The 14619-nt window shown below is 42.9% G+C and overlaps 1 pseudogene; it reads right to left on the bottom strand.

Moving 5' to 3' along the window:
• Positions 1 to 12133: 12133 nt before the first annotated feature.
• On the bottom strand, positions 12134 to 12252 carry LOC118607123 (annotated as a pseudogene).
• Positions 12253 to 14619: the final 2367 nt, after the last annotated feature.

Consider the following 14619-nt stretch of genomic DNA (forward strand, 5'->3'; position numbering starts at 1 on the left):
AGGCACAACAAAGAAAACGCTAGTTATTCTATAATACGAAAAAATTTTTCCAATGATTACAAAAGAACTGAGTACTGTACCAGTACACAAACTCTCTCAATAAAGACCAGCACCCAAAAGCCCTGGGAAAGCACTGCTTGATTAACCTCCAAACTTGGAATTGGGAGGCCTGTATGAATTAATAAGAATATGATGTCTTTCAGCTAAGATCTGGAAACTTCACGTACATTTAGTCAGTAGAACTTGGTGACTCAGAAAACATGGGTTAATATATACTTTCATTTTTAACATATTTCCAGACTCTTCAATACATGCATATAAACACTTTTAACATAAAAGATATATGTTAGGATATATCTAGGACATCTTTTCCATGCCAACAATATAGTTGCCTCATTCCTTCCTATCCACAGTCACATGGCATCCCATGGTACAGGCACATTGTAATGTATTTAACAGTTCTCCACTAAAGGTAATTTGGGTTGTTTTCTGTGTTCTAATACTGTAACATATACTCATCACCCTTGTACATTCCTCTTTGTGCACTCATTCAATTGCTTCCTTCGTATAAATCTCACAGAGTAGAATAACTTGGTGAACCCACTGTATTTTTCTGTATTCACTGATTCTGTTATTGTTATTATTGCAAAAACATTCCATGTTTCAACTGAAGAATTCCAATTGTACAGAAGAATACAGAAAAAGTACAAAATCATTCTACCTACCCCATTCCAGATCCTCCTCAATCCTATTTCCAAGAAATAACTTGTTATTTTTGGACACCGTGTCCATGTGCATGCCACATGTGTGTATGTGTACATGTGTAACTATATTAATATGTATCCTCCCTTAAGGAAAAAAAAGGTAATCATTCTATTTGTTCTATTACAAAAACTTTTTTCCCTTAACATAATTTAGATATTTTTCCACATCAAGGTGTAAATTCTTTTCAAACATTGTGAAGTACTTAGTTGTATGGATTGATTATAAACTATTTAACAGTTTCACTATTGATGGCAACTTAGGTGTGACCAGTCTTTAGCTGTTATCAACAATGCTATAATGAACATCCTTGTATATATGCGTTGCACTGAATATCCTTGTATGTATGTACACGTATGTGTGCGTAAATATATATCCTCAGAAATAGTATTTTGGGGTCAAAAGATATATGAATTAAATATTCTATAAGACTTCTAAAATGCCTTTCAGAAGGGCAAAACGATGGGTCTGTCTTCCAAAAGACAAGTGTGTTGTTTTTCCAGTCTTGTCAATATTGAGTATATAAAAAACTTTTCATTTTGCTGACCAAAAAGTGAAAAAAGAGTGTCTCCTTGAGTTGTACTTTGATTAGTCCAGTTTCCCAGGCTGTCATAGATTTTTTGTTTTATGCTTTTCCATTTTCCTTGCCTCGCAAATTTTTTTTAAATAGACAAATCTTTGACTTTATAGCTTCTGAGTTTTGCATCACGCTTAGAAAGTCTTTCCATGTTCCAAGATTATTTGTTAACATAGTCGAATTAAAACTGAAATGGTGGTGCATCTTTTTCCTCACCTATTTGACTACTGAACAAAAATGTCAAGAGAATCCATGCTGTCAATAGCTTCTCACGATATATAGTGCATGAATTCATCACATTAGGCAGCAAAAAATGGTCTCATAGGTTAATTACTTCCAGAAAAGGTCAAAAATAGACTCAAGGGCATGAGTTGAAAGACATGGGGAAAGTCAAAAAATATTTTAAGCACAAAAAGGCAATACAAATAATAAGATAAAGCATCTTTTACTCAACATTTAACAGCCTGCAAATCAGCAGGCGTGTTTAAATAAGATCAATGTTTTTGTGTGTTTTAATATATTACCTGTCCGACTTTAAGACCATATTAAGTACACCTTCACCTTTGACAGCCCACATCTGTTCATGTACTTATTGGTCATTTGTTTATCTTCTTTGGAGAAATAGCCATTCAAGTCCCGCGCCCATTTTTTAATTGGGTTATCTTTGTATTATTGAGTTGTCAGATTTCTTTGTATAATCTAGATACCAGTCCCTTATCAGATACATCATTTGCAAATATAGTCTCCCATTCCGTGGGTTGTCTTTTCACTTCACTGATGACATCTCTGGAAACACAAAAGCTTTAAACTTCTCAGTAGTGCAATTTTTCCAGTTTTTCTTTTGCCGCTGATGCTCACATACTTTTTCTTAAGTGAGCCAAATGCTCATCACATGAAATTCATCGTTTTGTCTACATTTTAAAAAATAATTTTGTCACAAAAAATGCAAGTCACATCTTTCTTTAAAAAAAAAAAAAAAAAAGAACACAAGGGCCAAGATTGCCGCAATCTAACAATGTTGCAATCTGAAGAGAGAAAAATAATCATGATGATCATTTACTGAGCGCTAACTAAGCACCATGCACAGACCTAGATCAGTGGTTCTCAACTGGGGGCGATTTTTCCCCCTGAGAGACATTGTGTAATGTCTAGAGATATTTAGTTGTCATAACCTAGGGACAGAGGCAGTGCTACTGGCATATAGTGGGTAGAAACCAGGGATGCTGCTAAACATCCTGCAATGCACAGGGCAGCGCCCACACAAAAGATTATCTAGCCCAAATGGGAGTAGTGCTGAGATTAAGAAATGCTGATCCATATCCATCGATCGTCCCCTCTTACAGATGAGGAGACTGAGGCTTAGAGAGGTTAAATAAGTCACGTAAAACTGCATGGCTTGTAGGCGGCAGAACCAGGATTGAAGCTCAGGCGGTCTGCCTTCAGGGTCCCCACCCCCTTGCTGGAGCAAGGACAGCAGGAGGGAGTTGACTTTATGAGAAGTTCTCTTGGGGAGGAGCAAATCCAAACATAGTCACTGAGAAGTTACATAATTCTAGTCCACAGTCTGATTTTTCCGTGAACCAGGATGGTGAAACGAACAGTAAGGCCTAGCTAACCTGAAGCTGAGCAGGATGCTTTCCTCTAGAAAATTCTCCCAAAGGCAGGAGAATGGGCTTCATTGTAGCCTAGATATGGTTCTAGAATATGAAAATTGCTGTTCTGCAGAATTACATGAGGCTTTTTGGAAATATGGGTCCGTGGGGCCCAATCAAAGCTGTGAAAGCTAATCTCTGGGAGTGAGACGCTGGTATCTGTATTCCCAAATTCCTCTGGTTTGTCAAGTGCAGTACTCATGTCATTACCACATCATGAAGTGGCCAAGACTATTTTCAGATATTCTGGACTCAGATGTGATTTTTTTTCTCTCTCTCTCTCTCTCTAGCCTGGACCATCTGCTTGATTATTTTAATCACAAATAAGAAGTTTTGGGAAACCTAGAGGCAGAAACCAACCAAGAAACCTCTCTGTCCATTTATTTCCTCTCATAATAGTTCATGTCCAGTGTATTAGTTATCTACTGCCGTGTAACAAACCAAAGTTAGTGGTATAAGCAACCATAAGCAAATTCAGGAGCAGCTTAACTGGGTGTTCCGACATGGAGGTCTCTCATGAGGTTATAATCAAGGTGTTACTAGGCCCGCGGTCACCCGAAGGCTTGACTGGGGCTAGATGACCCACTTCCAAGATGACACACTCATGTGGCTGACTCATTGATGCTGGCTGTTGGAGAGAAACCTCATGTACTCACAGGCTACTTGAGTGTCCTCAAGACATGGCAGCTGGCTTCCTTCAGCGTGAGCGAGCTAAGAGAGAGCACCAGGAAGCTATCCTTTTAAAGACCTGGTGTCAGAAGTCATATAGCATCATTCTGCCATGTTCTATTCCTTAGAAGCAAGACACTAAGTCTGGGCCACATTCAAAGAAGAGGGATAGGCCCCACCTGTTGTAGGGAGGATTGTCATGGAATTTGGGGACATATTTTAAAACCACCACACCCAGACCTTACCCATGCTGCATTCAGCTCTCTGCTGAAGATGAAATTCTTTGACGGCCTCAGACTCCAAAGGCAGCAGATGAGGGTAAACCCAGAGGGCTTGCTGCTCACATTCCACCGTCGTCTTCATGGCAACAACTAGAAGACTGTTCTGGCAAGTACGAGGCAGGAATGACAAGCTCCTGATTGAATCCGGTCAAAATTCTCTTATTTCATTTGGCAAACTGAAGGACATGTTTCTCTCTGAACTCTTGTTTTAAATAAAAACACAGAAAACAAAGTTAAATTTTAAAGAGAGTTTTAGCAGAAATTTGAAGGTTTATATGTTCTATTTGCCTTAAAAAACAATTTAAAAAATACTGCTAGACTGTTATCTATGAGACAGAAAAATGTTTACTCAGAAGGGTCAAAAAATGTCAGAACTCTTGGAGGAAATTTTCCTCAGGGTCTTTCAAAACTGAGCATATAATTGGATAATATATACATAACAAAGTTGGCTAGCTCCATTCCCAATATCCATTGCATAGCTATTCATTGCTAACAGAACCAAAGTTGTAGTAGTGGCCAATGTGCCTGGCTTAAGGACTACATTTCCCAGCCTCCTTTGCAACAAAGGGAGGATGATGAAATAATAAGAGGAAATCAATGGGTGGGGCTTCCAGGAAAACTATTTAAAAGGAACTAACTTAGCTTGCCCTCTTGCTATTACTACTTCCTCTTTCCTGTTGCTTGGAACACAAACAAAATGGCAAGGGCTAGAGCAGCCATCTTTGACCATGAGGTAACCTTAAGGAAGGAAGCCACATTCTAAGGGTAGTGGAGCAGAAATGAGGAAGTCTCTGATGAATTTGTGGATGTTCCTGAGCTACATTTAGAATTTTTTTCTTAAGCAGAAGAAACCTCTAGTTTGTATAAGCAACTGTGGTCAGGTCTCTATACCAACAGCTAAACCCAGGTCATCACTCATCATAGTATGTAATGCTCATGGTAACTTGCACCATGCTAAATAAATGTGATTTGAGGAGGTCTAAGGTTGTTTTTTAATCTGTGCTTTCACTTTGCTTTGACCCACTGTTTATGCAGCGTTTCCCCATCAGAACATCATGTTCCTTCCATGGCTGGTCCTCAGCCGGAAACTGTAGCTGCAAGTTGCTACGGGTTATCAGATAGTACTCAGGTTAAGAATGTGATCTGTCATTCCGACTGCCATCCGAGGGGTGAATCACAGGCAATTCAATACATGTTTAGAAAGACTGCCCATGGCCCTCCCGACTTGACGCCACTGCAGGAGGTACCGAGAGCCTGGGTTGGAGGCACGTTTCAGCAATATGGTGAAGTCATTGTGAGAGGCCCCCATATTAGACTGTGTTTCTCAGGCCTCCTGCTTCTGACTGCTGAGCGACGCCTTGATTTTCCTGAGAGCTGCTTTCAAAATGGCACGGCTCTGAAAACAAAAAGGCTCAGGTCCATTCGCCAACACGGGTGTCACAAAGAGAACCAGCTTCTCACTGAGGCAGAATATCGACACGATAAAATCGCACTGCTGAGGGCAGCCCGCATCCTGAAGCAGAGGCAACACAGGGCCTCATGTTCCATCCACTACTCTCATTCTCACCTGGGGAATCACATTCAAATGCAGAGTCTGGTTCCGTAGGTCTGGGCTGGGGCCTGAGAGTCTGCATTTCTGACAAGCTCCCAGTGATGCCAAGTCTCTGGTCCACCCACTGCATCTTGAGTAGGAAGGCACTCACTGGCTCTTCCCACAGCACAGGTCCTGGTCTCCATCTGGCTCCTTCTTGTCATTCAGGTCTCTGTTCAAATGTCACTTCCTCCGAGCAGCCCTCTCTGATCAGCCAGTCCAGTCAGACTCCCATTGCTTTTTACCACTTCCCCCAGATTTCTCTTCATGGTACTGACCAATCTTGGGACGAACGAGGCATCGCCATTCTGCCCCTTGCTCGTTTATTTCTCCTCACCCCCAACAGAATGTTCCACAAGAGCAGAGGCCATGTCTGCCTGCTGCCCTGTTCTTCTCTACATCTCTAGTCCCTAGAACAGCGCCTGGAACATAGGCCCTCGATAAATACCTTCAACCTCTCCTTCAGTCAGAACGTTCTTCCAGAGATGAGGCGGTCGCCCTCAGATATCTCAAGACTTGGAAAAAAAAAAAATGTTTATTTCCTGATGAGGAAAGTCCTGCGTCTACTATGGGAAAAAAATTTAAAAAAAAAAAATACAAAGAGACATTTACCTAGGTTGGGTTCTCCAAGAAGCAGAAGCCGAGACAAGGAGGAGAGAGCGACAGTTGATTTGGGAGGTGACCCCCGGGACAGAGAAGGGAGGCAGGAGCTGACTAGGGGTACATAGATGAGCAGGTTGCCGCTACAGGCAACTGCAGTACAGCCCCTCTGGGGACCTTTAGGAGTGAGGAAGCTGGGGTCCTGCCCATCATTGGTCGAGATTGGGTGGGTGGTTGTAATGGCGCAGCATTTCCAGCCACCTCATGAGCGGGTTGAGCCCACTTTCACAGCCAAAGCCAGGCCCGAGCCAAAGAATCGCAGAGAGATGACATCCATGGGTACGCCACCGACGGGGTCTGCCACAGTGTCTATCCAAAATAGAAGCTTACTCTCCTCTGGGAACCTCTGCCACTACCCCATCCCAGGTCAGCTAGATGAACCCCTACAAGGCTTGTTTTGAGGACCACTGTCAGCCCATATAGTTTCAGCCTGCCTATGCACAAGCCAGGACAAAGTGTACCTTCCTCAAATTATTTTTTTTTATTGAGTTATAATTCACACACCATTCAATCCACCATTTTAAAGTGTAAAGGTCAGTGGTTTTAGTACACTCATTACGTTGTACAACCACCCCCATTATCAATTCCAGAACATTTTCATGACCCTTAAAAGAAACCCTACACCCATTAACAGTCACTCCCCACTCTCCCCTCTCCCCAGCCCTTGGCAACCCCTAATCTACTTTCTATCTATGGATTTGCCTTTCCCGGATATGTCGTAGAAATGGAATCACAAAATGTGGCCTTTCACATCTGATTTCTTTCCCTTACATTAATGTTTTTGAGGTTCATATACATTGTAGCACATACCAGAACTTCATTCTTTTTTATGGCTGAATAATATTTCACTGTATAGGATGGACCACACTCTGTTAATCCATTCATCCACTGATGGATGTTTGGGTTGTTTCCACTTTGGGGAGTATGATGAATAAGGCTGCTATGAACATTTGCATTCAGGTTTTTGTGTGGACGTAGGTTTTTAATTTTCTTGAGTATCTCAGACACTTTTTAAAACTGTTCTAAGTAACTTCCTGTGGCCAGGTGGGCAGCAGCCTTGGCCGAGGGTCAATACGCCCTCACTTTTATTGACTCAAAGGCATCCTTGGACTTATATGTCTCATCATCAATGTTGATACCCCACTGCCTGCTCCCCCAGGAGAAACAATGATGTCAGCTTCAGCATTAGGGTCTGGGGGATGGAACTGGGCCTCTGAGAAATGAGGAGCTCACACGTGCATATGTAACAGGACTACGTGTGTCTGTATGCTCTCCAGAACGTGTACATGACCGTTGGTCCATGGGGTTTATAAAGAAGGGTATTGCCCCACTACCTGGACTCAGAAGCCCAGAATCCCCAAACCTATCTGTATTCTTTCACACAAATTCATATGTGTCTGTGATGTAAATAGGACCCTCCAGGTGTGCTGCCTTCACGCAGTTCAGAACCTGAACAGCCACGCTGTAAGGCACCCCCCGTCCACAACCCGAATGTTTAAATGCATCATTCCCCCATTCCTGCCACAATCGGCATCAGACAGTATTCGCCAATTCTCTCTTTCAAGAATTTGGAAGTTGGGTCGAGACCAGAAGGTGGGAGCTGCATCATAGTAATGGCCAGGTTATTCTATTCTGCCTTGGAGGACATAAACCAGCCCAGGAGCCATGCCCTCAACTTCATGTCTTATTAAGCCAGAGTTCCATGGTTTCTAATGTGGGCATGGCCCCACGGCTCCACCAGCAGCGTTGTAGCATCGTCCTTTGCAGCCTTTGTTATCAATGTAATTCTTTCCACTGGTGTGCTGGGGTTGGCTCTTATGGTCTTAGCTCTCTAGCTATGAACACCTACACAAGGCCTCCTTCAGCCACACCGTAAGGGAGCTTGAGATCAGCCACTACGGGACCCCTTACACCATGGAAAGCAGCGAGTGCTACAGAAAAGGAATTTCCTTTACAGAGAGCCCCTTGTTAAACATTTACCAGCACACCACTGATTTTGCTTCCAAGACATCTAGTTTACTCATTCAGGTGTCCACTCACTGTTTAACGTTCTCCTGAAGTACACCAGGAGCTTACATTAAGGGAAATGGAGACGGCTGATATATAAGTAAACATAGAAACAAACAAGATAATTCTAGGTAGCGGTATGGTATCGGAAAAATTAAGTGGAACAGCCGATATGTTGACTACATCCTTCTTATTCTTTTTTTTTTTCCCCATCATATCAGAAACAATTTCCCAAGTCTTAAGGTCTAAAAAACATTCTTCTTAATGACTGCACAATATTTATTCTTTGTGAGAATACTCTTATAATTTCTTTAAGCATTCCTGTATTGTTCTGGATTTCTCAACCTTGGCCCTATTGATATTTGGGGTCAAGTGATTTTTGTGGGGCACTATCCTCTGTAATATAGAAGGTCGAGCAGCATCCCTGGATTCTACCTACTAGATGGATGTCAATTGCAGTCCATCCCCACACAGACTCTAGTCACGACAACCAAAATGTCTCCTGGGATGGTGGGGAGCAAAATGACATCGGTTCCAGATCGCTGCCATGGTTGGACTTTAAAATCGAAGCTTCCGATAGGGAAGTAACTCCCTGAGTGTGGCCCCTGGACCAGCATCAGTATCACCACCTGGGAACTTGTTAGAAATGCGAATTCTCTGGCCCTTCTCCAGATACATGAAATCGGAATCTCTAGAGGTGGACACCAGGCGAGCTGTGTTTTAACAAGCTCTCCAGGGGGTTCCGATGCGCGCTCCAGTTGGACAGGGGGCTGGAGATGGAGGGTTTAGAGATCGAAATAGCGTCTGAGCGCGGGTGGCCTCCTGCAACGCGCGGCTGTGGTTGCATCACACTGATGGGTCCCCTCCGGCAGATTCATGGCCGGTGTCGGTGATTAGTGCAAATTAGCTCAGTTCAGGTGTACTTTTGACTTAAGTATAACCTTTCAGCTCAGGATTACCCAACACCACTTATTTTTACCCCAAGGAGGCTCTGGGAGGCTCCGGGGCCAGAAAGGAAGTTAAAAATAGAAAGCAAACGGATCACCTGACTCTGGGTTCTAACCACCCCATAGCGCTTCACCACTGCACGTAAACTTTGATTCTTTAAATAAGAGCATTTGGGTTTTTTTCTGAAACCGAGGAACCACAAGACGCACAGCCACGCCAAGACACACCCCCAGCAGTTACTTCTCGTTCTTGTAACCATCCTATACCTCAGGCTACCACAAATTCAGCTCGGATATGTGGGTTCACTTATTTTCTTCCTTGGTTCCTACATGAGTACTAGTCCTTGCCTGCTGGTCTTGTGATTCTGCCCCCATCCCAAGGAGCATTTGTAAAAGGGGTGGATTGGGGTGGGGTCGTCACGGTGACTGGGACCTCTGGCATTTAGTGGGTTAGTGACAGGGTTGTTAAACGTCCTATAGAATGCTCATGGGAATGTAAAATGGCACAATCGCTTAGAAAATAATTTAAGAGCTTTTTTTTTTTATTGAGGTAAAATTTGCATATGGCATTATACAAGTTTCAGGTGTACAATATTATAATTTGACATCTGTACACGCTACAAAGCGATCGCCCCCAAAAGTCTAGTCACCCTTCATCGCCATGCAGTTGACCCCCTTCGGCTCTTTCACCCACCCCCAACCACCAATTTGCTCTCTGTAGCTTTGAATTTGTTTTTGTTTTGTTCGTTCCTTTGTTTTGTTTTGATTCCACATGAGCGAAATCATGAGGTATCATTGTTCTCCGTTTCACTTATTTCATTTAGCATAATAGGCTCAAGGTCCATTCATGTCGTCACTAATGGCAAGATTGCATTCTTTTTGTGGCTGAGTAGTATTCCACTGTGTGCGCGTGTGTGTATATATACACATGTGTGTGAGCGTGTGTGTGCATCACATCTTTATCCATTTATCCATTGATGGACGCTTAGGTCGTTCCCATATCGTGGCTACTTTAATGCTGCAATAAACGTAGGGTGCATATATCTTCTTCAATTAGTGTTTCTGTATTCTTCGGATAAATACACAGAAGTTAAAATTCAACATACACTTAGGATAAAACCCAGTCATTCCACTCTTAGGTATTTACTAAAGAGAAAAAGAAAGACTATGTGCATACTTATGCACAAACGTCCACACCACCCCTATTGGTAATAGCCCCTAAGCTGGAAATAACCTGAATGTCCATCAACAGGTGAACATGTGGACTGTGGTACGTCCATACAGGGAACCGCTGTGTAGCAATAAGAAGGATTGAGCTACTGCTGCACAACTCGACATGAGGGACTCTCAAAATAAGTATGCTGCATGAAAGAAACCGGACAAAAAAAGAATATGTACTTTATGACCGATTCCCTTTACATAAAAACTGTAGAAAATGCAAACTAGTCTATAGTCAGAGGAAACAGAACAAAGGGATGTGGGGGCGTGTGAGGAGGAGTTCCAAAGGGGACTCCATCGTAATCCCCTTTGGGAAAGAAAACCATTGGGGTGATATGTTAATTAGCTCTCCATGGGGCGGCTCTCACCCTGGCCGCTGGCTTCTTCCACCAGAGGGAGAGAGGCAGAAAGAGAGCATCCAAGATGGAAGCCACCGGTTTTTACAACCCACTCTCGGATGCGAAGTCCATCGCTTCTGTCATAGACTACTCATTTGAAGCAAGTTGGTAAATCCAACTTGCCTGAAAGGGAAAGGCATTACACAGGGGTACAAATACCAAGAGATGTGGATCTTTGGGGACCCCCTTAGACGCTTCCCACCACATATAAACAGATGTCATCATGAGTATGAGAATGCAAACGTGCAGGTTCTCCGGCTCTGCCCAAACCAGGGCACGTTAACTGTGGCCAGGCAGAACAGAACCACTTCACAGGACCATTTTCTTCCTAAAAAATTAGCACCACTGCTCCCGCCCCACGAGTGATAAGAATTGATGGTGCCTAATACAGTTGGCAGAGTGTGTTTCTGTGGCCCTTCCCAGCAGCTGCAGCGACATCCTGTCAGAAGAGATCAGGAGAGACCTGGAAGTGTGGCGGCATGGAAGATGTGAGAGGTAGTGCCCTGGATCCTGCAAGCAGACCATCTGGTTTTTTTTTTCTGTAAGCATCCATCAATATGCTGTACTAGACAGGATAGGACATGCTGCTGTGAATGAGAAAGCAACAATAACAAAAAGATCTATTTGGCTAAATGCCACAGAAATATATGTCTTGCTCAGGCGAAGCCGGCTCTGGGTCCAGGCGACCCTCCGGAGCTTCTGTCCTCCAGGAATAATACTTGGCGACCCAGGGATCCAGATGGCTTCTGTCTAGTGACTCCATGCTTTCCACACCAAGCCTCCTCCACAGAGGGGAATATGAGCCCAGAGAACCTTGCAGAAGCTTTTGCTGCCTCAGAAAGGAAATGACACATCTCTTCTGATCACATTCTATTGGCCAGAGTGAGTCACATGACCCTGCCCAACTCAAAGGGTCTGGGATGTGTATCTCCATAGTGCCAAGAAGAAAAAGAGAACTAGACATTGAGGAAAGTGTGTATTTCAACTACGTATGGCAAGGAGATTTAGATTTAATGTGGACCCCAATATTAAGAGGTAAGCATCCTTGTCCACATGTTAATGATGTAGAGCCAAACTCTTACGTAACATTTTTAATAGAATATTTCCTTGACACACATAGGATCCTATGTGTTTTAATACTTATGGTGAATCTTCTGTGTGTGTTAACTCATTTGATCCTGACAATGCCCCAGAAAGTTTTGTATTTTTATTTCTCATTTTAAAGATGGGAAACTGAGGCACAAAGAGGTTCTGAACATCTGCTTTAACCCAGAGAACACTTTTTTTTTTTTAGGCAAGGCAACCCTTGGTTGACCTCACCGAGTGCAAGGATCTTGTCAGCTTACAATGCCCTATTTTTTTATTTTTTTACGCCTACAGCACCTGGTCTTCCTAGGTGGTCTCCCATCCAAGTACTAACCAGGCCCGACCCTGCTTAGCTTCCGAGATAAGCCGGGATCGGGCTTGTTCAGGGTGGCATGGCCGTAGATGAGAGAACACTTCTGACACCAAATGTGTGGAGGTTTTCCCACACCAACCAATTATCCGATCTTCTGAACACCAACTGGGTGTCCAGAGATTCAACTCCGACACTAAGTACCTGGAGTTATGGTCAGACCCCACAGGTGGTGGTCTCAAGTCTCACAAGCCTGCCCCCACATCAGATACCAATCACAAGTCCAACCCCTACTCAAGTCCAGTAATTTGTTAGAAGGACTCACAGAACTCAGGAAAACATTTTACTTCCTGGATCCTGGTTTATTATAAAGGATACAACTCAGGGACAGCCTGATGGAAGACCTACCTGGGACGAGGCGTGGAGGAACACGGGCATGTCTTTCCAGGTGTGACACCCTCCCAGCCCCTCCACGTGTTTACCAACCCTTAAGGTCATTAAATCTTGTTCGAAGTCTTTATAGACGTTAATTTCAAGTCCCTCCCCACACTCGTCCTCTCCACAACGGTCTGCACTTGGAGCTGAAACTTCCGACCCTCCAAATCACTTGGTCATTCTGGTGACCACCCCGTTCTGAGGATATCTAGGTGCCCTGTCCCAAGTCACCTCATTAGCCTAAACTCAGGTATGGTCGAAAGGGGCTTGCCATTAATAATGGGAGACCCTCTTGTCACTCGGGAAAGTCCAAGGATTTTTCCGAGCTCTGCGCCAGGAACCAGAGCTAAAGTTCAAATATATTTCTGAGGATACAGTCGTCCCTCCACATCCGCGGTTTCACTTTCCTTGGTTTCAGTTATCCGCCATCAACTGACACTGAAAAAATATTAAAAGGAAAATTCCAGAAACAAACAACTCATACATTTTAAATTGTGCGCCGTTCTGAGTAGCTCATTTCATCTCACATCATCCATCACAAGAAGAGTGAGTGCAACTCAGCAGGATATGTGGAGAGAACGAGAGAGCACGTTCAGATAACTTTTATTACAGTAGGTGTGTAATTGTTCTATTTTACTATTCGTTGTTATTGCTAATCTCTTATTCTGCTTAATTTATAAATTAAACTTTATCGTGGATATGTATATACAGGAGAAAAACAGTATATATATAAGGTTCAGTACTATCTGAAGTTTCAGGTGTCCACCGGGGATCTTGAAATATATCCCCCATGATAAGGGACGACAACTGTACTACTGAGGTTAAACGACTCATCCAAGGTCACTGTGCTGGCTGTCCTCTGACCATCTGTCCAGATCCACTCTGCATCTTCTCACTGATCTCAGACCTGGGAGGCTAACCTGCGTGGTCACATCAGCAGACCTGTCTTTCCTAGTAGCCTGAGGCACCGGGTAGCCTAAAGGAGGAGAAGAGGGAGTTGGGGTATTTATTGCCCCAGCTCCTTCCTTACCTGTGGAGTTGCAGTAGGTTGGTCTGTGCCCTGACCCAAGCCCTCACTCCATAGGGTGACCTATTCTGGTGACCACTCCCTGTCCTCACCCTTTCCAACACGGGAGTGGCAATTCAGCTGCCACTGGCTTCAGCATATGATGTGATCCCTTATCCTGCACTTTACGCAAATCGCCCAATTTGAGCGGCCGCTTCTTTGGCGTAGGAGCTGGGTGGCTGATTCAGGTGATAAGCAGTAGAGCAAGTGGGCTTGTCTTAGTATAATGAGACAATTATTTGTTAGATTCCTTTCTAAAGTTCATGTTGATGTCTGAACACATGGAAATCGTATCGTTTAATATAGTAAATGAAAAACAGCTTTCAAAATCGAAACTAATTTTTCTTCACAAAATCAAAACATATTCATTGTAGGAAGATAAAGATAAATAGAAAGAAACAATCAAACTTTTGGCCTGCCCCCGAAAAACAAATGAAGCATTTTCATATATATCCCTCTATCTTTTTCTATGCGTATACATTTTGACTGTTATATAAGGCTAAAATTTTCATGTACATGCTATTTTTAATCTTTTTTCCTATTTAATAAATTGTGATCATCTTTTCATGTCTTTTTAAACGGTTATTTGGCATTGGATTGTGGGATTGTGTCATAAATTTTAAAACTAATTTTCTATTTTGGGTGCTTAAGTTATTTTCAGTTTTTGATTTCTACAAATAACACTGCAATGAGTTGGGTTGCTTTTTTGTTTGTTCAGTTTTTTTGTCCATATTTGACATTTCTAAATGTAGAATCAATAGATTTGGGTGACACATTTCAAGGCTTTAGATATAAATTGCCAAATCCCCCCCATCTCCACCCTTACCCCAGACAGCCTATAAAATTTCTATTTCTCTACATCCTTACCAACACTGGATATGAAATATTTGTTTAAAAATCACTGCGAATCACTTCAGAGTGATATTATGAATGTAATTAAATGTCATCTATATGAATAAA

Source organism: Rousettus aegyptiacus, unplaced genomic scaffold, assembly GCF_014176215.1.
Source record: "Rousettus aegyptiacus isolate mRouAeg1 unplaced genomic scaffold, mRouAeg1.p scaffold_m13_p_8, whole genome shotgun sequence".
NCBI lineage: Eukaryota > Metazoa > Chordata > Mammalia > Chiroptera > Pteropodidae > Rousettus > Rousettus aegyptiacus.